This window comes from Mobula hypostoma, chromosome 16 (assembly GCF_963921235.1).
Source record: "Mobula hypostoma chromosome 16, sMobHyp1.1, whole genome shotgun sequence".
Taxonomy (NCBI): Eukaryota; Metazoa; Chordata; class Chondrichthyes; order Myliobatiformes; family Myliobatidae; genus Mobula; species Mobula hypostoma.
Window position 1 is genome coordinate 41,490,849 of NC_086112.1, and position 24,814 is coordinate 41,515,662.

Here is a 24,814-nt window from a genome sequence, read left to right on the forward strand (position 1 = left end):
AGGATAGATACCAAACATGAAGAAGCATTCCAAAGGGAGGATGAATCAACAGTGGCTGATAAGAAAAGTCAAAGACAGCATAAAAAGAAAATAAAATAACAAACGATATTGGGAAGTTAGAGGATTAGAAAGCTTTCAAAAGCCCACAGAAGGAACTAAGAAGCCAAAATTAGAGAAAATATGAAATATGCAGGCAAGCTAGTCAATAAAATGAAAGGAGATACCAAAAGATATTCAGATGTATAAAAAATAAAAGAGAGCTGAGAGCTGCGGTTGGACAGGTGGAAAATGATGCTGGAGTGGTAGTAATAGGGGACAATGAAATGGCAGACAAACATGATAAGTAATTTGCATCATTCTTCACTGTAGAAGACACTGACAGTATGCCACAAATTCAAAAATGTCAGGGGGCTTATAGTGACTATCTCTGCTATTACTAAAGAGAAGGTTTTTGGGAAACTGGAAGGTCCAAAGGTAGATAAGTCATCTAGATAGATGGACTGCACACCAGAGTTCTGGAAGAGGTAGCTGAAGAGATTGTGGAGGGATTAGTAATGATCTTTCAAAAATCACTAGATTCTGGAATGGTTTTGGAGTGAAATTGCAAATGTCACTCCACTCTTTAAGAAGGGAGGGAATCAGAAGAAAGGAACTAGGACAGCTAGCCTGACCTCAGTGGTTGGGAAGATGCTGGAGTCCATTATTAAGGATGAGGCTTCAGGGTACTAGGATAAAATAGGGCAAAGTCAGCATGGTTTCCTTACGGGAATATCGTGCCTGAGAAATCTGTTTGAATTCTTTGAAGAGATAACAGCAGGATAGACAAAGAAGAGTCACAGGATGTTGGTTACCTGGATTTTCAGAAGGCCTGTGACAAGTTGCCACACATGAGGCTGCCAGAAAGCTATGTGTTATGTTTTGTAATTGTTAAATATTAAACTAAGTGGAAGGAAAAGACGGAGCCGGGAATAACATCTCAGTTCTGTTTTTACTTTAAGTGAAGCGTGCATGTATCACATGGTAATGTCATGACGCATGCAATTGATGTATTTATATATATATAGCTCATAATGAATTATTTACATCAACAAGCATTCAGGAAGCCTGCAAAAGGATTAGACTGATTGGAAGAATGGACAAAGAAGGGACAGATGGAATATAGTGCAGGGAAATGTATGGTTATGCACATTGATAGAAAGAATAAAGGCATAATCTATTTTCCGAATGGGGAGAAAATTCAAAAATCCAAGGTGCAAAGGACCTTGGGAGTTTTTGTGCCAGGATGTCCTGAAGGTTAACTTGCAGGCTGAGTTGGTGGTAAGGAAGGCAAAGAAAATGTTTTCAAGAAGATGAGAATGTAAAAGTATGGGTGTGATGCTAAGGCTTTATCGGGCATTGGTCAGACTGCACTCAGAGTATTGTGAGCAGTTTGGCGCCCATTTTCTAAGAAAAGATGTGCTGGCATTAGGGAGAGACCAGAAGAGGTTCAGGAGAATGATTCTGGGAATGAAAGAGTTAACATCTGAGGAGCGTGGGTCTGTACTCACTGGAGTGTAGAAGAATGAGGGGAGAGTGATCTCATTGAAACCTATTAAATATTGAAAGGCCGAGATAGAGTGGATGTGGAGACGATGTTTCCTATGGTGGATGTTTAGTACCAGAGTGTACACCCTCAGAATAGAGGGAAGTCTATTTAGAACAGAGATGAGGAGGAATTTCTTTAGTCAGTGGGTAGTGAGTTTGTTGTTTTCCACAGATAGCTGTGGAGGTCAAATCATATTTAAAGTGGAGGTTGATGGGTTCTTGATTAGTCACGGTGTCAAAGGTTACATGGAGAAGGCAGGAGAATGGTATTTAGAGGGATAATAAATTAGCCATTTTGGAATTGCAGAGCAGACTCAATGGGCCAAATGGCTTAATCCTGCTCCTAGGTCCTATGGTCTTATGATAGAGACAAGAGCAGACACATTGCTCACAGGGGTGAGAACTTTTTAAATACCACAAAGTCCTCAAATGAAGCAATCAAACTCAATGTAGACATTTTTCATGCATCACAAAAGCCAGAAGTGCAAAGTAATGTGCAAAAAAAATTAAGACAGCCATTAGAGGATAGGGACACACTACAAAAGAGGTGTTAAAGATCTGCCATTGCTAACAATTGGAGACACTTTGACCATAAGACCCACCAAACTGAAGGCAGCAGTGAGTATTGTCTCACATGACAAACATTGTTTATACGTGGAACACTCAGTAGAATGTGAGTGCTTCAGTGGGGAAATGCTGCCCAGACACAGCACACTTTATTTAATAAACAACACTATTAGTTTGAAGTACTTATGATTTTCCAGTACATCACAGTGATTGATTGTTGATTGCTGCAGTTTACAGCAAAGATACAACTGTGTTGCTAATCAGGAAGAACCTTAAATAATGATCCTGAATCATCTCATAAGCCTTTAATAGATAGTGAAGCACCAAAAATAATGTTCATTGAACGAATCTGACTGCAGAATTCTGAAGAAATTATAGTGTTAATGGAGAGTGTGGGCGGAGAAAGGCCTACTTCAGTGTGAAAGCTCTTCAGATTGCTGAAATTAGGGAGGCAATTATAGCTGAAGTCAACAAGCTACTATCAACAACCACACTGGGAAAGGTTAGCAGGCAAGTGCATCTGGATTCCAAAGAAAGTCTCATCCACAGCAAGAATTTCTGTCAATTATATTATATATAAAGCTAAAATTTTCATTCTTATGTATGAGCACCTATTATTTTGGATTTGTAGAAATGCCATTTCAAGTGAATGCAGGTGTCAGCCATGATTGCCTGAATGTTTTCATATAAGAGCATTGTTAACCTGAACCCAATCACATTTTTTTTCAATCACAGGAAGAACACATATTTTCTTATAATAATTACAACAGGCTTTAAAGCTACCTAGAAAAAAAATCACTTTTCAAATCTTCACACAAATAATACTGAACGTATTAAGGAGTTTACAATTTCCTTTCTATTGCTAACAATTTATCCAATGTTGAAAATGTTCCTAGCAATAGAAAAGTTGAGGTTTCAGCAGTCAATTTGGCCTGTCAGAGACAACAGCTGGAGAATCAAACTATTGTGGCTGTTGCCTCAGTTTAAGGACAACTATTAAACAATAAGTGCTCACCACAGCCAGCTAATGGGCAGGAGAACACTCAGATTCCTTCTCCTCCAGCCCTTTGCCTTTTCCAAATATCACCTCCCCTCCCAGCTACTTACTTCATTCTCCACCCCCCTCCCCCCCAGCCACCTGGTTTCACCTTTCACCTTCTATCTTGCCCTCCTTCCCCTCCTTCTTATTCTTGCACCTTCATACTTCCTTTCCAGTCCTGATGAACAGTCTCAGGCCAAAACAGCAACTGTTGATTCATTTCCATAGATGCTGCCTGAGCTGCTGAGTTCCTCCAGCATTTTTCTGTGTGTTGCTCTGGAAAACACTAACTTCTGATATAAGATTTGACCTTGGATGGGAAGATCAGCCTATTACAAAAGCCTTTCGCAAATGTCCAGTGGGAGTGGTCCTGCTATTTCTGGATGGCGAGAGGCTGGGGGAAGGTGGGGAATCCAAATCTTCCTGTGAAGGGGGAGGAAAAATGCAAAATGCTGGATAATCGATTGGTCCTCCATTCTACATCTCTTGAAAAATAGTAAGGAGATTGCATGCAACGTGGTGAGAGTAAAGGCTGATATATACTTACGCATACAGGCTACACTGTAGGCCTGATTTATACTTTTGCATAGCCCTACGCCGTAATGAGCATGCGTAGTTGTGGCTGCGTCACTCTGCAATTCACCACCAAAATGCAATTTGGCGGTGGGGTTTCTATGCCACTGTATTGAGCTTCTTCGTGAGAGACATGGACAAAGAAATGCAATTCAAATATTTTTGGATGTTGGCAGGTAGATTTGACGATTCGGTTCATCGTCTCCAACCATTTATTTCACATCAGTGTACAGACATGGCGGAGAAAAGCAACCAGAAATGCGTAGGAGGAAATGCGATGCTACCAAGTGGACCAATCACAGTTGTTGCAGTCTGTGTCACCATGACGTGTGAGTTACATTTTTGGGGAGGTGAACATCACCCTACGTGCATTACCTACAATATACATTTGACGCACAAGTATAAATCAGCCTTAAGTAACCCACCCTCAGACAATGAAGTTGAATATCAAACTTACAGCAATTATGCAAAAACAAATCACAACTTATTCAAGGTGATTTATGATAAACCTAATCAATGGTTCTTTTAATATCTCTAATTAATTCTCTCTACATCTTGTACAAAGGGTAAGGAGTGCAAGGATCATTGTCCACTTGAAAGTAGCTTTCAAACCTCAACGTTGCGCAACCATCGCTGAAATGTATGTGTGTAAATTGTTCATTGATAGGTTTTGGTTGTTCCTCGTTCCACAATCGTTAACTCACAGCTAACAGGCAGATAGCAGTCAGAAATTATCTGTGTTGCACCTTTCTAAATAATTGAAGATTGTTCTTTACACCTGGGCAGCGCAGTAGTCTAACAGTTGGACTGGTGCTATCAGCACCAGTGATTCAGGTTCAACTCTGCCACTGTCCGTAAGGAGTCTGTACATTCTCCCTCTGATCATGTGGATTTCCTCTGGGTGCTCTGGTTTCTTTCTTTTCTTTTTAAATCTTTTTATTGAATAAGTATACAAAGGGTAAACCATAAAGGCACTAATACACTGTTAGAAATTACAGGAGATATTAATACAGAAGAAAAAATTGATACAAACAGTGCAATTTAAACATAAAATAATATGGTAAAATAATAGTATACTAATTTATACATATATATATCAATAGAGAAAAGGAAAAACAAAACCAAAAAAAGACCCCAAAAAAAAACCCACCGTGCAACTAAACTAAAAGCAAAGCAAAGCAATGGGCTAACTTGGAAATAGGTAGAGTTAAAGAACTTAAAATCACGTCCTCAAACCCGACCTCCATTAAAAACAGTTAAAAAAAATGCAAGAAGGGAATATAAATATGGAACAAAAGAGAAAAAAAATTACATTAAATGAAAATATTGAATAAAAGATCTCCAGGTCTGTTCAAATTTAAGTGAGGAATCATAAAGATTACTTCTAATTTTCTCCAAATTTAAGCATAATATCGTCTGGGAAAACCAGAAAAAGGTAGTTGGAGCATTAGGCTCTTTCCAATGTTGTAAAATACATCTTTTTGCCATTAAAGTAAAAAATGCAATCATTCTACGGGCTGAAGGGGAAAGATTACTGGAAATTTTAGGTAATCCAAAGATAGCAGTAATAGGATGAGGAGAGATATCTATATTCAATACCTTTGAGATAATATTAAAAATGTCTCTCCAAAAAGTTTCCAGAGTAGGACAAGACCAAAACATATGAGTTAAAGAGGCTATCTGCCCTGGACATCTATCACAAAAAGGATTAATATGAGAATAGAAACGAGCTAATTTATCTTTGGACATATGTGCTCTATGAACAACCTTAAGTTGAATTGGGTGCTCTGGTTTCCTCCACATCGCAATGACGTACAGGCTAGTGGTTTAATGGGTCACACGGTGGTAATTGGGCAGCATGGGATCATTGGGCCAGAAGGGCCTGTCATGCTGTATTTCCAAATAAAAATAAAACCTTTACCAGTTACAACTTGTTGTTCATGGGCGTGTAGGTCCTGTGGGTATAGATCATCAGTGGGGCGGTTCTCTCCTCGAGGTACAGAGCATAAGCTTCCTCAATATATCAGGTCACCAGAATCTCGGGAGGTTTAGGGTGTTATGTCAAGTGATGCCAACTGGAACAAGATCTGCCATTAAGTGGACATCAAACAGTCTGCTGAAGCAGCTTGGGAGACCAGGCAGTATTGAGAGAGAAAGGGATTTGTAGGTATTTCAGGGCAAACCCTATATCTGGACAGAGTCTTGAACTGAAATGCCAACAATTCCTTTCCTTTATCACATATTACTGGCCCATTGAGTTCATCCAGCAGATTCCAGCTTCTGAAGTCTCTTATGTCTCTGCTAAGTGGACGTGTGAGCCATTCTTTAAAGCTTATGTCATGAGTGACCTCACCGATAGATCCCTCTAGGGCTCAGTGGAGGTTCTTGTCGTTGGCAATTGTCAAGAACATAGAACAGTGAACTGGCATGTTCCCCATCACTGCAAGTCATCAAAAACAGCACATACCTATAAATTAGGAGCATGAGTCAGTCGATCTTTCAGCCTCTCAAGCTGGCTCTGCCACTTTGTAAGGTCATGCTGGATTGCATTGTAATCTCAACCCTTTATCTCACCTACTCCTGGTAATTTTTCACCTCTCTAATGAAGTACCTATTTGCCTCTACTTTAAAATATTCGAAGTCCCTGCCTCCCCTCATCCTTCAGAATGTAAGTTCCAAAGTCTTGTTCATGATTTAAGGTTGTTCATTGTCATTCTTCAGTACACATGTGTAAAGGAGAATGAAATGATTGTTACTCTGGATCCCATACAGTATAAAAAACACAATAAATATAAAAGCAATCCCATAAATCACAATGTATTTTGTTTGAGTGTGGCCATATATACATAAGATTAACATATATACTGTACATGGGCACCAGTAACTGAACATAAGGTGAATTGCAGGAAATTATAAAGTGACAAAGTGTCTCTTGGGAAGAGGAACTCTTCTCGGTAGCAGCAGGGGATACAAAAACACAATTCCACCCCCAACAATCTGCAGCTGGTGTTAACCACAAATTATATTCCTGCAAGTGTGCACAACATTCCCAGGCATTTGTAATAAAATTTCCACCCTGAGGAAAGCCATCCACTTTGATCAAACTAAATTAGAGTAGACTTACCAGCAGGGTGTTTGGGAGCAAGGATTACCAATAAAGCCTCTGCATGACATTGTTCAGTTGTGAAGAGTGTGTCACCAAGAAGAACAATCTGTGAAGCGACAGGCCTCTACCAATGGTTCTAGATAGTAGGACTATGACAAGAAGGAATAGGAAATGCACGGCCATAAACTTCCATTGCAGCCAGAGATGCACTTATTATTATGATAGTCCGATATGCAAAAGCATCATTTGGCATCTATTCATCTCCATTGCCATTAAATGCAAAGCTGCCCAGAAGTCACAAGTCCACACTTCTATCTCCTTTTCACTTCAATCATTTCTCTAGTGACTTCTGCAGTTTCTGTAGGAATACATTGAATCACTGATAGTCCAAGTTTCCACCTCATTGTCCCTCACTATTGATTTAGTATCATTGCCGGATTTCTGGTGGTCTAGGGAGGCAGAATTAAGATCTGGAAAGCAGAAGCTTGGACCTATTTGCTCCAAGCAAGAGATCATTTCTGTCTTCAGTTTGTTCAGTAATCAGGCTATTCTAGGTAATCTTGGACCTCTTTGCTGTTAAAACTGAGTCCTTGCTTTGTTAAGCCCGTGCGATTGACAGTGTGCAATTAGCACCACAAGCTAGAAATACCATGCAATCAACTTCCACTCCTCAATGGTTTATTTGGGGCTTGGACATAATGGTTAATACTTAATGCTGCGCTTCAATTTTGGTATGGATATCATTGTTCTCAGTGAAATGCAGCTAGCAGGAGATTGGCTCTTCAAAGGATAAAGTGGTTGATGCAACTTTGGAAGGTGCAACCTAGAATTGGAGTCCCCATCTTCATGGATTGGCTTCCCCATGAGCAATGAGTTAGTCTGGCACCATTTGACTTCCCATGGGCTAAGTGGTTGTATTTTGGTGCTCTAGGTCACTCCAACATGTAACTAGCCCTTAAGACTCCACCATCTCAGTTGACCAGTTTGCATCAGAACCAATCAGTTCTGATAAAAATTCATCAACCCAACCTGTTAGCTCTGTCACTCCCTCCACAGATCCTGACTGAATGGCTGGGTAGTTACAGGATTTTCATATTTTATTTCTGATTTCAACCATTTCAAGCTATTTCAATTTGTTTTTTTTTTGTTTCTCAGAATAACTGTGCTTGTGTTGAATGTGTACACTGCATAAATAAGGTTTTATTTGAGAGTGCTGCACAGATATTCAAAGGAGATCTGGCATTCTGGGTCTGTATGCATTGAAGTTAAATCAAGAAATCCCACTTAAAATGGCTAAGATTTATTTACTCTGCATGATGAGGTACTTAGAGACCACCTCCTGCATTTTCAAGCTGAGGAAGGTTAAACATAACTCAGTTTAGATTTTGTATTTGTAGAATCATAAAATACTAACAGCCCAGATGATGCCACTCAGCCTGTGCCAGCTCCTTGAATCATCTATCCAATTAGTCCTGTTCCCTTGCCTTTTTAATATTTGTTTCTCAAATATTTATCCTCTTTCCACTTCAAAGCTATTGTGGATCCTGCTCTCCATCCCACATCTTAATAACCCTCTGCATAATATACTTATCCAAATCTCATTCAGCTGGTAATGATCTGAAATTTATGGGCCTAGAAATTCTATTGTAACTGCATCAAATAATATGCATTGCACAATGTATAATATATTTTTTCCAGGAACCTGATCACTGAGTGCGATTGTGTAAATTGTGGGTTTTTCCATGTATTACAATGTGCATACGCATACAAACTGCTGGTCTTTTCTGGATGTCAGTCACCATACACTGTATAATTGACAACAACAGCATGATTTTTTTTTCAACATGCCAAAACAGTTCATGAATAAAGTGGAGCTTGACGGCAGAAGCAGATTTAATTTTACTTCATTGTTATTTCAAGTTTCCATTGTCGTGTTCCAAAGTGTGGTCTTGCAGTTAAGGTTATTGCAGAGTGGATTGTTCTCCCATAAGTTAATTTCCTGTTTTCCCTTAACTTCCTGAGTGATAGTTCAAAGCATCACCTCTCCCCACACTGCAATTAGGCTCCACAAGTTCCAATATGCTCCATTCTTGCACACGGCCTCTGGATCTGCCACTATCTATTCAGTTATTGGCACCAGCCCACACACAGTTTACATCGACTCTCCACAGTGTATCTCAGGCATATAAATGGTTATCTAGTCATTCCACATTAAGATTGTTTTAATTTCTTCATATTTCAGGTCCTAAGCATTATTGGAAAGGCAAATAACAGGTGGCTGGGGAAAATTGCACTCTTAAAACACTGGAGTTCTTTTGATGAAGATGTTTCCATAAACGTGTTGGTGTAGGTTCCAGAAGTTAGATGCAGTGATTTGCACGATTGGAGAATGATCGGAGTGGTGTTTTATATCGGAGGGGTCGCATCATTGGTGGTGCTAACATGGGTCTGCAGCTAGTGGTGGAGGGGACTGAATACTGAGGGTGGTGAGTTAGGTACTAATCAACTGACTTGCTCAGACCTGGATGGTGTCAAATTTCTAGAGGGGATTTGAAGCTGCGGTTATCAAGGGCAAACAGAAATGATTCCATAGTATTTCTGACTTGTGTCAGATAGATGGTGGAAAGGTGTTTGAATTTCTGGATTGAATACTTAGCTATAACCTTCTCCTTGCTGCAGTGTCTATATGGCTGGTCCAGTTGAGTTTTTGGTCAATGGCGACTCTCAGGATATCACTGGTAGGGAATTTGATGTCATTATAATATATGCCCATGTACGAGTCCTTCCTGTTGGAAATCGTAACCACCTGGCACTTTGTTATATGCACGCTACTTATCAGCCAATGGCCTGAACGTGGTGATGTTCTAGCGTGACTGACCTCCATAAAAGAGCACACACTGACATGAGTCTAACCATTGAAATGTTCTTCCCCTTGATGCCCATTGATGTCAATTTTCTCAGTGCTCTTTAAACCATAATTGCTCAAATAATATTTTAATGTCATCTGATCCCTCCCAGCAAGCCATTCTATTCCCTGCTTCCCAGTCATCTTCCCCATCAATCTTTTCTTCATTCTCAACTACAGCACTACTCTATTCATTTTTTTAACGTAGCCTCTCAGGAGAGGAAAGAGTTAGCCAGCTAGAATGAATCTTATTGAAATGAGTCTTAATGAATGGACAATCTCAGCAGTGGTAATGCCCATAGCTGACATGACAGTCCGCACAGGAATCACATCTCAGTAAGACACGTAACAATGAGTGATGTTAATTACTGACATCTCAATAATTGTACGGAGTTGGCAAGAGCTAAGTTTTTCAGAAAATTAGCTTTATTGCTTTATTGGAATAAAGTGAACAGTGCACAAAGTCCAATTAAGGGTTGATGAAGAAAAGCCAGCAGAATCTCACCATAAATATACACAGGAGTCTGTACTCTTACACTAAATTGAAATGCAGGGTTGGGTCCTTACTGAATAATTCCAGTTCACAGTGGACAAAATCCTGTATGATAGAAACCATGAGCTGTGCAATTAGTGCAACCTCCTCACCAGCAGTTATTGCAGAAGACAATCTACAGCAAAGGATGTTTTTAATCATCTCCACCACCACTATTTGATATCATTTGCACTGCCAGAGGTTGCTTATCTTTAACTAGCTGCAAGCCAATTTAAATTAATAGTATCATAAAGATCAAAAGACTGAAAAGTGCAGCAGGGCTCAGAATTTTGTAGGAAATGCATAGTTTCGCGTTACTCAAATCTGCTTGATTCAAACTGTATTTTCTTGTGTTTTTTATGAAGTTGTTTATAGCTTTCTTTACAGTTAAATCTTCTTATATTTTGGAATATGGTCCCTTTAATATGAACTGTGGTGAAAATTATTTAAATAAACTGAGAGAAATGTCTCCATACACTGAGTAACTTCTACCTAATGCCCCCACATCTGAGAAAAGATGGCAATTAACCAAAGTTTTTGCCAATTTTTATCTATATTGACTCCAGAACATCAAATGTCTGTTGAAATAATCAAGGACAATAGGGAAAGATGAGGAAAATAGAATTAATCTTTGCTTTTATATATCTTACCATTTTTTTCAAAGAAATGAAAAGTTAGTCATAAACTGAGCAAGATAACCAAGAAGTAATTCACCTTCCATATATTAATTTCATTAGTGTGCCTCATTATGTCACTTCATTTGTATTTGGACTTTCAGAAGACTTTGGATAATGCAACATGCAAAAGGTTATTAAACTAAGTTAGAACACATGGGATCCAGGTGGTATAGATTATGATTAATTCAAAGTTCAAGTTTATTTATCACATGCACTTCAAAGTACACAGTGCAATGTCTCCTTTGCACTAACAAACTAACATACCCAAAGGTGTGCTGGAGGCAGCTTGCAAATGTCACCGCACATTCCAGCGCCAACATAGCATTCCCACAATGCTTGGCAGAACAACACAAGACACAACAAATAACAAAATGACAACAGCAAAATAAGTCCTATTCCTCCCTCCCACCTATGCACATTCGCAATCCTCTATCCCCAAGACCGTCCATTCTCTTTGGTCTCCAGCTGCAGATATGAATTCAGATTTGGACCCAGGCTGCAGACATTGGGCCTTTAGCTTTCCCAGTGAGCTCACAGTGATTCTTAGACCCAGGCTTCAGCCAACAGGCCTTGTCTTCCAGACTTCCAATTCAATCCTTGGACCTCAGTTCTCGGCACTGACCCAGAATACACTGATCACAATGCCAGTTCTCGGACTCCGGTCTCATGGATTCATGATCCTATGGGGACACTGGACCTCGCTCCTCTTGCCCAAATGGAACAATGGACCTCAAGGACAACTCACTGACCCTAGGGGAGCCACAAGCCTTCATCCATGCTGGTCTGTTGGCCCAACATCCTGCCACACAATCCGATGGTCTGCAGATGTTCCACATCCATGTTGTTGTCCTCAGCTTGGAGTGGAGACTTAAGACTCCAGTCTGTCCTCTAATTACTTTCATTCCCCCATATCCCTGTCTCTAAAACCTTAACCTGACCCCTAACTTTCCTCTCCGTCCCAAAACCATTCCCACAAACCTGAAGGAAAAACCTAAAAAGAACAACCAAAATTGAACTGTGATATCAATAGAATTCACAGGTTGGCGCCATCTTGATCTTAATTCATAATTAAGCTTGAAAAGGTGGAGAAAAAATTGACAAGGTTGTTGCCAGGACATGGGGAACTGAACTATAGGGAATGGTGGAATAGGTTAGAATAGGTTTATTTCCAGAGCACAGGAGAGCGAGTGGGGATATTATCGGGGTATGCAAAATGATGAGTGGTATAGATAGGGTGAATGCATGCAGGCTTTTTCCCTTCAGGTTAGGTGAGTCGAGAACTAGAGCTCATAGATTTAGGGTGAAATGTATAATGTTTAATGAGAATCTGAAAGGAAACTTCTTCACTCAGAGGGTAGTGTGAGTGTAGAATAAGCTGCCAGTGTAATTGGTAGATATGGGTTCAATTGCAATATTAAAAAGAAGTTTGGATGGAAAGAGTTTGGAGGGATACAGTTGGATACCACTTGGAGATCAAATCTGTGGTGTAGTCCTCTATGATTCTATGACTATATATTCTTTAGTTTCTTGCTTGTAATATCAATTTTGCAGTCATAAAATCATCAGTCCTGCCATTTCATTCTCAAAGTTCTAAAATTAAAGTCTCAATTTTAACTTTTCTGATGCCATTTGTTGAACTATAATTGTGACTTCTATTTTCCCACTTAATCTCCAAACTTATTCTCATTTATTTATTCAGCGATACAGCGCGGAGTCAGCCTTTCTGGCTCTTTGAGCCATGTGGTGACAGCAACCCTGGCAAACCTGATTAACCCAAACCTAATCACGGGACAATTTACAATGACCAATTAACCCACCCAGTAGGTCTTTGGACCATGGGAGGAAACCGAAAGACCTAGCGAAAACCTACACATTCTATGGGGAGGACGTACAGAGGTTCAATACAGAACTGCACTGAATCTGAACTCTGAAATGCCCCGACCTGTAATTCAATCATGCTAACCGCCACGTTACCGTCACTCATCAGCACCATTATCTTCCTTTCTCCATTACTATTTGAATTTCACTGCCACGGTTACAGCAGAAACCTAATTTTTATTGACTACTAAATCACTTATTCACTCAGGGTCACCTATTCACTAAGATGCCTCTACAATTCACACCTTTCACTTCATCGGACATCTAATCCTCAGTGCCATAGGATCGCTCCTGAAGGATCTCCCTCCAGTTCTTGCTGTTGTTTCAGGTATTCAATACTAGATACCGATTTATCTGCTCAATGTTGTCAGATGACTCTTGTTCAGCTCAAGATAATTTCCTTTCCTGGCCATCCCACTGCCTTTGAAGAGGTTACCTCTTGAGTATGCATTGCAAAATCCAAGGTGTCTACAGCAGCCCCTTAATGTCAGAAACCTTGAGCATGAGCCCATGCAGTCAATGGTAATTCCAGTGCGTTCTGGTCATTCCAGAGAGAAAAACCATCCAGGCCTCCCAAGGTTGTCCAGGTATCGCCGACCACAATTTTCTGCTAAAACAGATTATTATTTTTCTTTGGTGTGTTTCAATCCTAGTAATCCATCTCCAATAATTTGTGAATTGCACTGGTTGAAAGTCGTGACTCACTGCCACTTTCTCAAGGACAGTTAGGGTGGAGGGAGGAGCCAAATGCTGATTTTGGCAGAGGCTCATATGTGTAATTAATAAATAATTGAAACAAACAACTTTAAGCAGTTTTTAATAATGAACAGCTTGTGTGAAATAAAGTACATTCCAACAATGAAGATTGTTCATCCCAATGCTGACTACATCAACTATTCTCTCTATCTGTCCCATCCCAATCCTGACCTCAATGTGTAAACTCTGGGGTTATTTTTAAGAACAATAAATTTTTGTAAGGAGATGTAAACGAATGCAGAAACAATTTAAAATGCACTGAAATCCAATGCAAAATGAACAGACAAGGTGGTACAAAAGACAAAGGTGTAAATCTGAAATGCTGCATATGCTCGAATCAGTTATAATGTACGTGTTTTTTGTGGGAAGTTTGATAATCAGGAGTTTTAAGACACTGAATGTTAGGGACCTCACTTAAAGGCATACTGTACATTTTTCAAAGCTCAGACAGATTAGAATTGATTTCAAAGCAAAATTTAAATATTTTTCGGGAAAATCTAATGACAGAGTTGAACTTGTGCCTGAACATTTTTTGGGGTGTTTGTATCATTTGTATAGCTCCACACCTTTTGCTCCCAGTCACAGCGATGTGTGGTGTCCTATATATGCATCCCAATCCACAGGAGGGTTTTGTGACCAGTAATATCACAGGTAATTATAATGACAATTGCATCAAATCTTGAGTTGAAAGAAGAATTCTTCTCTCTGATAATGAAGGACCAGTTTTGTCTTTAAAAAGCATTTTATATTCACCCCATGTTCCTGAAATGGTTTCACCCATTTGCGCCTGGTCTGCCATTTTCAATACTGCTCTTTAATAAACCAGAGCCTTTTCTTCTCTGCCCTTTGTTTGTCTTGTTAAATCCCTTTGGTCTAAGTGCAGACAAATATAACTTAAGAAAATACACCTTAACTTTCATTTTCTATACCAATACAGCATGCAAAATAGATTATTTGGAAATACTAGATTTTTTAAATAGAGATTTGTGATGGAACATTATCTGTTTTAAAATTCTGTTGAATAACATGGGCTTAAGTTATAGCAACTTCCTTGAGCTCATATTATAGATTATGTTGAGCAAACTTCAGCTTTGAAGAGACAAAGCAGTCAAAATGATGTGTTTAATTACAGCTTCTCTATAGTAATTTAACCTGTCTATCCCTTCTGTTCCCACGCTCAAGTGTTTGCATAGAACTTGAACACAGGTATAGACTGCTCAGAATCTAGAGTATGTTTCAATTAATTTTTACCCAGAATGTCACAGTGCCTTTTATCTTAGCCACACTTACTGGTAGCTCTGCGTTTTATTCTAAATTGGACATCTGATCATTTCTGCTACAATATTTGCTAATCTTCTCTGCTGTTCTCCTAGGGAAAATAAATTATGTGGATGGAATTAATCCTTTGTTCTATAAATATTTTTATCTTCAAATTAAAAAAGGAAGAATCCATTGTTCTCCTCTGTTTATTCAAAGAAAATAGTTGGAGTTACTAAGGTAAGCTCAAATTTTGTGGAAATTGCTTTTCACGTTTACATCACAGTGCTAATACATGTAAATGAGTTAACAGCATAATTTATTTTATCATTGTGTGTATCACTATGCACAGCTGTACAGGTTCAGATAAACCTTAAATTAATCAAACACAGATGTCAGAGCATGCTCAGATCAGAACACTCCCGATGTTATTTCACTATAGACTAGCCACTCACAGGTTTCCCAGGAACTCCCGGGAAGATGGTAGAGATCCACACTATATTTGAGAGTTTTGTCAGTGAAAGGGCACTTTACTCTGTGTCTGTGTGTGTGTGGGGGAGCAGTTATGATGCCAAACACAGGTTGTACATTTCACTGGCAATGAGGATAAAATTGAAATTAATTTAATCTGATGATGTCACAAAATCATCAAATATTTTGGGAGATCGTATGCTCTTGTTTGTAACAGAATGCGCAAACATGATTAGTCATAGAACCAATATAGATTGCGAAATAATGGGATTCCTGTTCAAACTCAAGTACATGAGAATTTAATGAAGCAGCATGCAGATCATTTAGTCTAAGCCAAGTAACTGTTACAACTGGAAGAGTGCAAGATAGCAGCTCAGTTCCAATTTGGCTATGTATGGACTACTGGCATTTCTGATTAAGTAAGTAAGTCTTTCAGTTCTTTTGAAAAATTTAGGCTTTTATTCTCACCTCACTTCCAGAAATCAGCTTTTTGGTCTGTGTTTTTCAAAGAGATGATGTTCTACAGTGAGTTCAGATTGGAGCCCATTCTTTCTAATCATTCTCAAGTTTGTTCATTCACAAATTTTGTTGCACAGTACTATTTAAATATGTGATACCTTTTGCTGAATGGACTGACTACGTAGACAGACATAAAATAACCTGTAAAATGCATTGTATCTCCAACAGCTTCAGGACATTCACAGAGAATGAAGTAGTATGTTTTAGAATACAATATCCTTTAAGACCATACTATCTGGGAGGTGCAAATATCAGGGGGTACTTATAGACGGATGGCCAGTGTTTCGCCCCACTAAATGACACGGTTGTGTGAGCTTCTTAGACAGTTAACCGATCTAAAAGAATGTATAATGTTATAAACCACTTTAGATGCTGTGATTTATGGGACAAAGGTAACAGTATGGTACAATATATTAATATAACCTGCACGGGAATTTTATAACTATCAGATTTTATGTATTTTCTCTATGGTGTAAATGTAGAATTTATTTATTAACATTATTATGTAGATAATTAATAGGCAGAAGCATTCAGGTGCTTTATTATTTCTAGGCCAGCAATAAATAATCTATCCATTTGAGTCTTTTTCCCGACACCAGGCGGTTATGAAGGTCAAGTGAATGAGCTTATTGGTCTCAAATTAGATCTCAATGGACGTGTGCCAAATGTTGTGAAAACACTGAAACAAATTAGAATCAATTCACCAATCAGATTCGGAAAAGCCACCGGGATTGAGAAATGGAGGAACTTGTACAAACCCTTGCTGCTGATGATTTAAAGATTTAACCTTCTTATTCTGATAGAACCAAGAAGATAGGTGATACCAGAATATGGATGCTTGAATTTGTCTAAGCACAGCAGTTCACGGAGTGCTGCTCTAGTGAGAGAGAATACTTCGGCAAGCAAGGTGTGGGCAGTTCCCTGCAGCAGCCTTTATTTGAACTGTCAGTCAGATAGTTAGTTGGAAAGTATTTTCACTTTTTTTGCAGTTCAAATAAATTGCAGATACAGGGATTTGATTATATTTTCAGGGGCCCTTTCTGATGTAAATGTCTATCAACAGAACTTAGCCCCATGGATTACATGTTCTGCAAAGCTCCACATCTGTTGAAGGTGCCTTCAGTTTGACAGGCATGACCACTGGATTTTGGAGCTTGAGCATCAGCTGGAGGCACCATGGTGCATTCGTGAAGCTGAAGGTTTTGTTGATAACACATTTTTAAAGGTGCCAACCTCACAGGTTAAGGAAAGACATTCCGAGAAGTCATAGTTGACCAGTAGGCAGAAGAATGAGGATCAGGTTTAATATCACTGGCACATGTCATAAAACTTGTTAACTTTATGGCAGCAGTACCATGAAATACACGATAAATAAATATGGAGAAAAAACTACATTACTATAAGTATACATACGTCTATTAAATAGTTAAGTTAAAAATAAGTCGTGCAAAAAAAGGATGGCAAGTAAGTGTTCAGAGAAACTTTTGATTATACCTTGATCTAAACCTTTTCTCCATGTTGGAAAACAGTGGTGTTCAGAGAAACATTTGATATCATACCTCAATCCAAAACCATTTCTCCACGTTTGAAAATAGTATTCCTGTGGAGTCTAGCCAATCCAAGATCACAGTACTGTGCATGGTTCAGCTGCACACGGGGGAAGAACAAGAGTCCATGGACAATTGTAGAAAGAGACTTGATCGCGAGGAGGATAGACAGGTGCTTCTGAGGCCATAGACGTGAATCTAGAATGGCGCGTTGCTTCCTGGTGCCAGGATCAACGGTGTCAGAAAAGTTACATGGGAATTGTAAAAGAGAGGGTAAACAGCAGGAGGTGATGGTTCTTAATGTTAGCACTTAAAGCATAGATGATGAGTCACAGGGACATAGAGGAGGTCCTTCATCCTTCGTCCCACTGTCCAAACATCTCATCTCCCACTTACACTGATCCTATATTAAACACAATTTTTTTTATTCTCTACACATTCTCTTCTGATCCCCTAGATTCTTCTATACACCCCAACACAAGGAACAATCTACAGTGGCCAATTAATCCACCACTCCAAAAGTTTAGGGTATAGGAGAAAATTGGAGCACCTGAAGGAATCCCATGCACTCACAGGGAGCACATAAAGCCTCACACGGACAGCGCCAGGTCATATTTGAACTCCAGAACTGTGAGGCTTTAGCTCGACTGGCTGCACTACTGTGCCAGAGGGACAAGGTCCTGCGATATGAATTCAGGGAGCCAACGTACAAATGAAAGAGCAGGACCTCCAAGAATGTAAATTACTTCTGATGTCACATTCTGGTGAGTGGCAGAATAGGAGGAGAGGGCAGATCAATGCACAGGGATGGTGTAGTCAGTGCCCAGATTTCTGGATCACTAGGACTATTTGTGGGACCCGTACAAGCTGAATAACCCACATGGAGCGGTTTTCAATTGCTGTTGGGAAGGCACAAGGGACTGCAGATGTTGGAACATGAAGCAACACAAGAAGTGATGGAGGAACTCAGAGGGTCAGGCAGCATCTATGGAAGGAAATGCACTGTCAACGTTTCCAGTCAAGACCCTTCAACTGTATTGCCAAAGGTTTTAAAATAAGATGACAGCAAATGTACCACAGAGTTAATACACACAATAGAGGTGATGTTCTGCTAACCATAGAAAGTAAACAAAGTCAGTCCAGTAGGTGGAACAGACTTGGGCTTGATAAAGCATGCAGCAAGAATGTGAGATGAAACTGCATTTACTTTAGTGCAAGGAGTCTGACTGGTAAAGCTGATGAACTGAGGTCACCATTTTCAAAGGTGGAGAATTAACCAATGATAGCCTGCATGACTTTGTTAGGAGGAGATACTGCTTGACCAATTTGATAGAGCTTTTCAAAAAGTACCAGAGTGTTTTGATGAGGGAAGTGCCACTAATGTCATCTACATAGACTCCATTAGATCATTGACAAGGTCTCATGTGGATCCTTGGGATCGAGGGCAAATTGGAGGAGGAGGAGAAGACGGCGGCGCGACGCAGCCTCTCCGGTGAATGATATCTGTAATCTGTCAAGTAGGGTACCATGCACAATTCTGATTTGATGGAGACAGACGTGAGAGTACGGAGGAACATCTGGAGAAACTTCTAAAATGCCCGCTTCACTGCTGCTGCTACTGTGTGGTAACCGGAATCTCCGGAGCAGAAGGCCCCGAATCCTTGGCTTTGCTTGTTTCAGCAGCTGGGGATAGGTCGAAGGCACTCGGCAGAGGATGGCGCTCGGGAGGCTGTATCAGAGGGGCTGGTTGGAGGCTGGAAGTTTCCGGACGGACGGACTCAGTGTCAGCTGTGGTCGGCTGCTTCCAATGCATCGGCAGTTGTCGGTGCCTGGAGGTTTATGGCAGGGAGTTTCTCCCTTTTGCTGCCTGCTATCGGGGACTCGGGAGTCGATCAGAACTTGAGACCTTTTTTTACAGTGCCCATGGTCTGTTCTTTATCAAACTATGGTATTGTTTTGCACTGCTGTAACTATATGTTATAATTATGTAGTTCTGTCAGTGTTAGTCTTTGGTTTGTCCTGTTTTCTGTGATATCGCTCTAGAGGAACATTGTATCATTTCTTAATGCATGTATGCATTTCTAAGTGACAATAAAAGAGGACTGAGTGTTCTCATAATCTAAAAAAATTTGGATCCAAACTGTCTTTGTAATAGAAGACATAAAATGATGGTGGAAGGATGTTTTGATGATTGGAAGCCAATGACCAATTGTTTACCATTGGGATCTGTGTTGAGACCCTTCTATTTTTCACATGCTGTACAATAATGATTTGGTTGTGAATTTAAGAGGTGTGACTAGCAAGTTCACAGATGATACACATATTAGTGATGCTGTGGGTATTGTGGAAGACAGAGATGGCAAATAATAAGTCTTTCCCTCATACTAGAATGACCTAGAACTGGAGGCCATGGGTTTAAGGTAAGGGGCAAAAAATTTATTGAGGATCTTTTTCATCGCGTGGATGGAATCTGGAACAGAGTACCTGAGTGGTGGCAGAAGCAGATACACACATAACGTTTAGACGTACCTTGAATCGCAAAAGCATAGAAGCTATAGACTGAGAAATGGTAAATGCAATTAGTATTGATAGTCAGTTGATGTTTGACATGACTTAGTGCAAGGGTGGCCAACCTTTCACATTCCATGTGTCAATTTTTTCACGCACGAGTTCAGATGCGATTTTTTTCACGCACGAGTTCTATATTAACATTTTTACAGGAATTGTGGGGGTACATGAGTTGAATGGCACATCTGAGCTCATGTATGAAAAAATTGATGCATGGGATGTAAAAGGTTGGCCTCCCCTGACCTAGTGGATTAGTGGATGTGGTCTTGTATAGAATATAAGAGCAGGGGTGTGATGTTGAGGCTCTATAAGGCACTCGTGAGACCACACTTGGAGTATTGTGTGCAGTTTTGGGCTCCTTATCTTAGAAAGAATATGTTGACATTGGAGAGGGTTCAGAGAAGATTCACGAGAATGTTTCCAGGAATGAAAGGGTTACCGCATGAGGAACATCTGGCAGCTCTTGGGCTGTATTACCTGGAGTTCAGGAGAATGAGGAGGGGATCTCATAGAAACATTCCCAATGTTGAAAGGCCTGAACAGATTAGATATGGCAAAGTTATTCCCCATGGTAGGAGAGTCTAGGACAAAAGGGCATGACTTCAGGATTTAAGGACGTCCATTTAGAACAGAGATGTGGAGAAATTACTTTAGTCAGAGGGTGGAAAATCTGCGGAATTTGTTGCCACAAGCGGCTGTGGAGGCCAAGTTACAGGGTGTATTTAAGGCAGAGATAGATAGGTTCTTAATTAGCCAGGGCATCAAAGGTTATGGGGAGAAGTCAGGGGAGTGGGGATGACTGGAATAATTGGATCAGCCCATCACTGAATGGCGGAGCAGTCTCGATGGGCCGAATGGCCTACTTCTGCACCTATATCTTATGGTCTTACGGTCTAAAGAGACCGATCTTAAGATATGTGATCCTAAACATGCGATGATCTATCAGTTTTTACTAAAGAACTGAACATAAATTTTGCATGGGCTTGAAGGATGTTGTTCTGGCCAAAGACCAATTGGCTGAGGCTTCAGGCCTGGAAATATGACTGCAGGGGAGATAAGATGATCGACAGACTTGGTGTAACTTACCACAGAGGGTATGAGCTAGAGTTTCCAAGGCAAGGCCTTCTTTGGCCTTAGCTCAATAGACCCAGCAATTGCCAATGTTTAGATGATTCCTAGGCCCCAGTCAATTGCACAGAGGCCTGGAGGCCCATCCAAGGTTTCCATGTTGAGTCCTGGGTTGGGACATGTGACCTTTTCCTGTAATTTTCTTTTCCTGAATTCCTTACAGAATGGACCAAATGCAAATAACCTGTGAGTGACTGCCACTGAAACAGTCCAGTGGTACTGGTTGCTGGTATATTCATCCTAGAGATTAACAGTAGCCTTCCTATATAAATAATATCTAGCCTGCAGAAAATTAACACATTGGAGATTCTCCAGCTCTGCCAGTCTTACTTTGGAGATGTGCAACAGAAATCGTGTTCGGGCAGTAGATACAAGTGGACTTATAAATCAACTCCAAACATCAGGATGTCTTTTTCAGGGCTAGAGAAAGAAATTCAAAACCCAAATTTCATGATTGCAGCTTCTGGCAGTACTCATTGCAAAATAATAGAAAGAATTAAAAACACTATAACCAAATGGAACCCTTTTGCTAAGAAATACAAAGAAAATACTTAATATGAAATGATAATAAGTAAAAGTCTTAAATTTTCAGGGGGTTCTGCTGATCATCCATCCTTGGAAGAGTGGCTCACCTGAATAGTGAATAAGCACTTTGCTCCTGCTCCTTAATATAACTTATAAAGTTTCACAAGGTTTTCCATGGATTTTCTGCCAAATCGTAGCTAATTATGGGGAGAATGCTTGCAAAGAATTAGCTGGCACTCACAGTTTATAACTCTGAAAAAAATAAATTGTGTTTAGCTGCACCAGATGGACAATACAGCATTTTGCTGTACTGAGAGCAATCCCAGGACAGCACATGTTGACAGGAAGCATGTGGCTTTTGTAGGCCTGTAGTCTTAGAATGCCACTGAACTAAGGGTAGGGTGCTGGACCTTCACATGACATCTATCCTTCAGTTTATTTATGTATGTATTTATCCAAAAAAAGTGTCATTGCAGCAGAAGGACGTTTGGTAGATAGAAATAGCCTTTGGACCAAGCAAGCTATCAGGAAGGAAAAAAGTTTTGAAGGAAACGCGGAGGGTAAATTTGAAATCTGAATGTGTGTTCTGCTTACTGGCATTTGTCAATAATGATTGGAGGGGTGGAGCATGAGTTTGACAGAATTGGATTGGGGACAGGTCAGCATATGGCAGTAGTGGTTTATTATGTCCTGAAACATCTCTGCATTGGTTAAAGTTTGCTTCCAAATCCATTCACAGCCTTACATTTCTACATGCCTTATTCAGAGATGCAGCTCTCCAACTGTGGTCTTCTACAGTATGGCCCCACACTTTCTTCTCCCCAGCCGTGTTAACTGTCTTTCTGCTGAATTTCTCCCTAAAGCTCTCCTCCTCTCCACTCTTTTTTCATAAAATATTTCTCTAGATTTTATCTCCTTATCCAAATTTTTGCTCACTTATAAAATACAGTTTTTCTAAACCAAGTTTCCATCATAAAATGGTCTTAGCAACTTGCAACAGAAACTAGGTGATGTAAAGTGGATAAGAAATGAGCAGACATTTAAAAAGTTTTTAACAGTTTGGCAGTAAGATAAAAATAATTGTTAAGTAGAGACTGTATGCAGACAGACACACATGTGGATCAATGTGTAAATGACTAATTGAAAGAAGAAATTGAAGTAGTATGACCCTATCACCTGCTCCACCAGTCAATAAGATCATAGCTAATTTTTACCTCTGTGCTACCTTCCTGTACAAATGTCATATCCCTTGATTCATTTAAATTCCAAACAACCATTGATCCCTAACTTGAGCAAATGCAACTGATCTCCACCACCCCTGTAAGGAGGAGATTCCAATGATTCACCACTCTCTAGATGAGCAATAAAATATCGAACATGAGATGAAGAGTCATTGAAAGTAAGTCAGGTTGTGGGAACCGCTCGGTGTTGGGGCCAGCGAAGTTGAGTGAAATTATCCCCACTGCTTCAAGAGCCTGGTAGTTGAGGGTTAATAACTGTTCCTGAACCTGCTGGTGTGGGTCCTGAGGCTCCTGTACCGTCTTGCTGATGGCAGCAGCAAGAAGAAACCATGACCTGGATGGTGGGAAGTCCCTGAATGATGGTGCTGCTTTCCTGTGACATCACTCTGTTTAGATGCACTCAGTGGTGGAGAGAGTTTTTACCCATGATGGACTGGGCCGTATCAACTACTTTTTGCAGGGTTTTCCATTCGAGGGCATTGGTGCTTCCATACCAGGCCATAATGCAACCAGACCATATATTCTTCACCACAGATCTATAGATGTTTGTCAAAGTTTTAAATGACACATCGAATCTTCACAAACTTCTAAAGAAAGTAGAGGCACTGCCATGATCTCTTCGTAATTACACTTATATGACAGATCCTCTGAAGTTACAACACAGAGGAACTTAAGAAGTTGTTGACCCTGTTCACTCTGATCTTCCGATGAGGACTGGCTCATGGACCTCTGGTTTCTTCCTCTGAAGTCAATAATCATCTCTTTTTACTCTCTAAGAAGCACTGATCTAATAAGCTTTATCTTTTCTCACAGAACAATCCATCATTCCAGGAATTGATCTGGTGAAACTTTTTTGGACCTCTCTGACGCAAGTATATCTTTTCTAGGCAGAGAGACTGGAACTGTACATAATATTCTAGATGAGGTACCACCAGAGCATCAATGCTTTAAATAACTTCAGTCTACATTCAGTTATTTCATTTGTGAGTTTATTTGTAAAACCCATACAGTTCTTCCAGATAAGGCAATACACTTCACCTGCAAATTTGCTGGGATCCCAAACAATCCTTCCAGATGAGGCAACACTTCTCCTGCAAATCTGCTGGGGTCATCTATTGAGTACAGTGATCCCAATGCGGCTTCCTCTACATTGGTGAGACCAGTTGTAAATTGGGGGACCGCTTTGTCGAGCACTTCCGCTCTGAAATTCCCGGTGGCCGAACATTTTACTTACAATTCCAGTTCCTGTTGCAACATATTGATCCATGGGCTCCGCTTGTGCCATGATGAGGTCACCCTCAGGGTAGAGGAACAGCACCTTATATTCCATCTAGTTAGCCTCCAACCTGATGGCATGAATATCAATTTCTCCTTCCAGTAAATTTCCCCATTCTGGCCTCTTACCTCTACCCACCACCCCAAAACCCCCCCAACCCCCAGGTATCCTTCCTTTTCTCCTAAGGTTCACTTTTCTCTTCTATCAGATTCCTTCCTGTCCAGCCCTTTATCTCTGCTACACACCGAGCTTCACCTATCACCTTCCAGCTATCCTCTTTCCCCTCCCCCACAGTTTTATTCTGAAGTCTTCTCCCTTCCTTTCGAGTCCTGAAGAAGGAGCTCAGCCCAAATCATCGAGAGAGTGTTCATTTCCCTGGATGCTGCCTCACCTGCTGAGTTCCTCCAGCATCTTGTTTGCAATGCTTTGTAAAACGCATTTCAAACAATTTGGAATCATCCAGTCAGACAGAAACAGAACTTTTGGCCCAGCTTGTTTATACTGACCCAAGCATCCTCCCTGCTAGTCTCACTTTCCGTGTTTGATCTATAATTCTCCAAGGCCCTCCCCTCAACGTACCTTTTCAAATGCCTCATAAATATTCCAATTTTACCCACCTTGACCACTTCCTCTGGCAGTGCGTTCCAGGTACATATTGTCCTCTG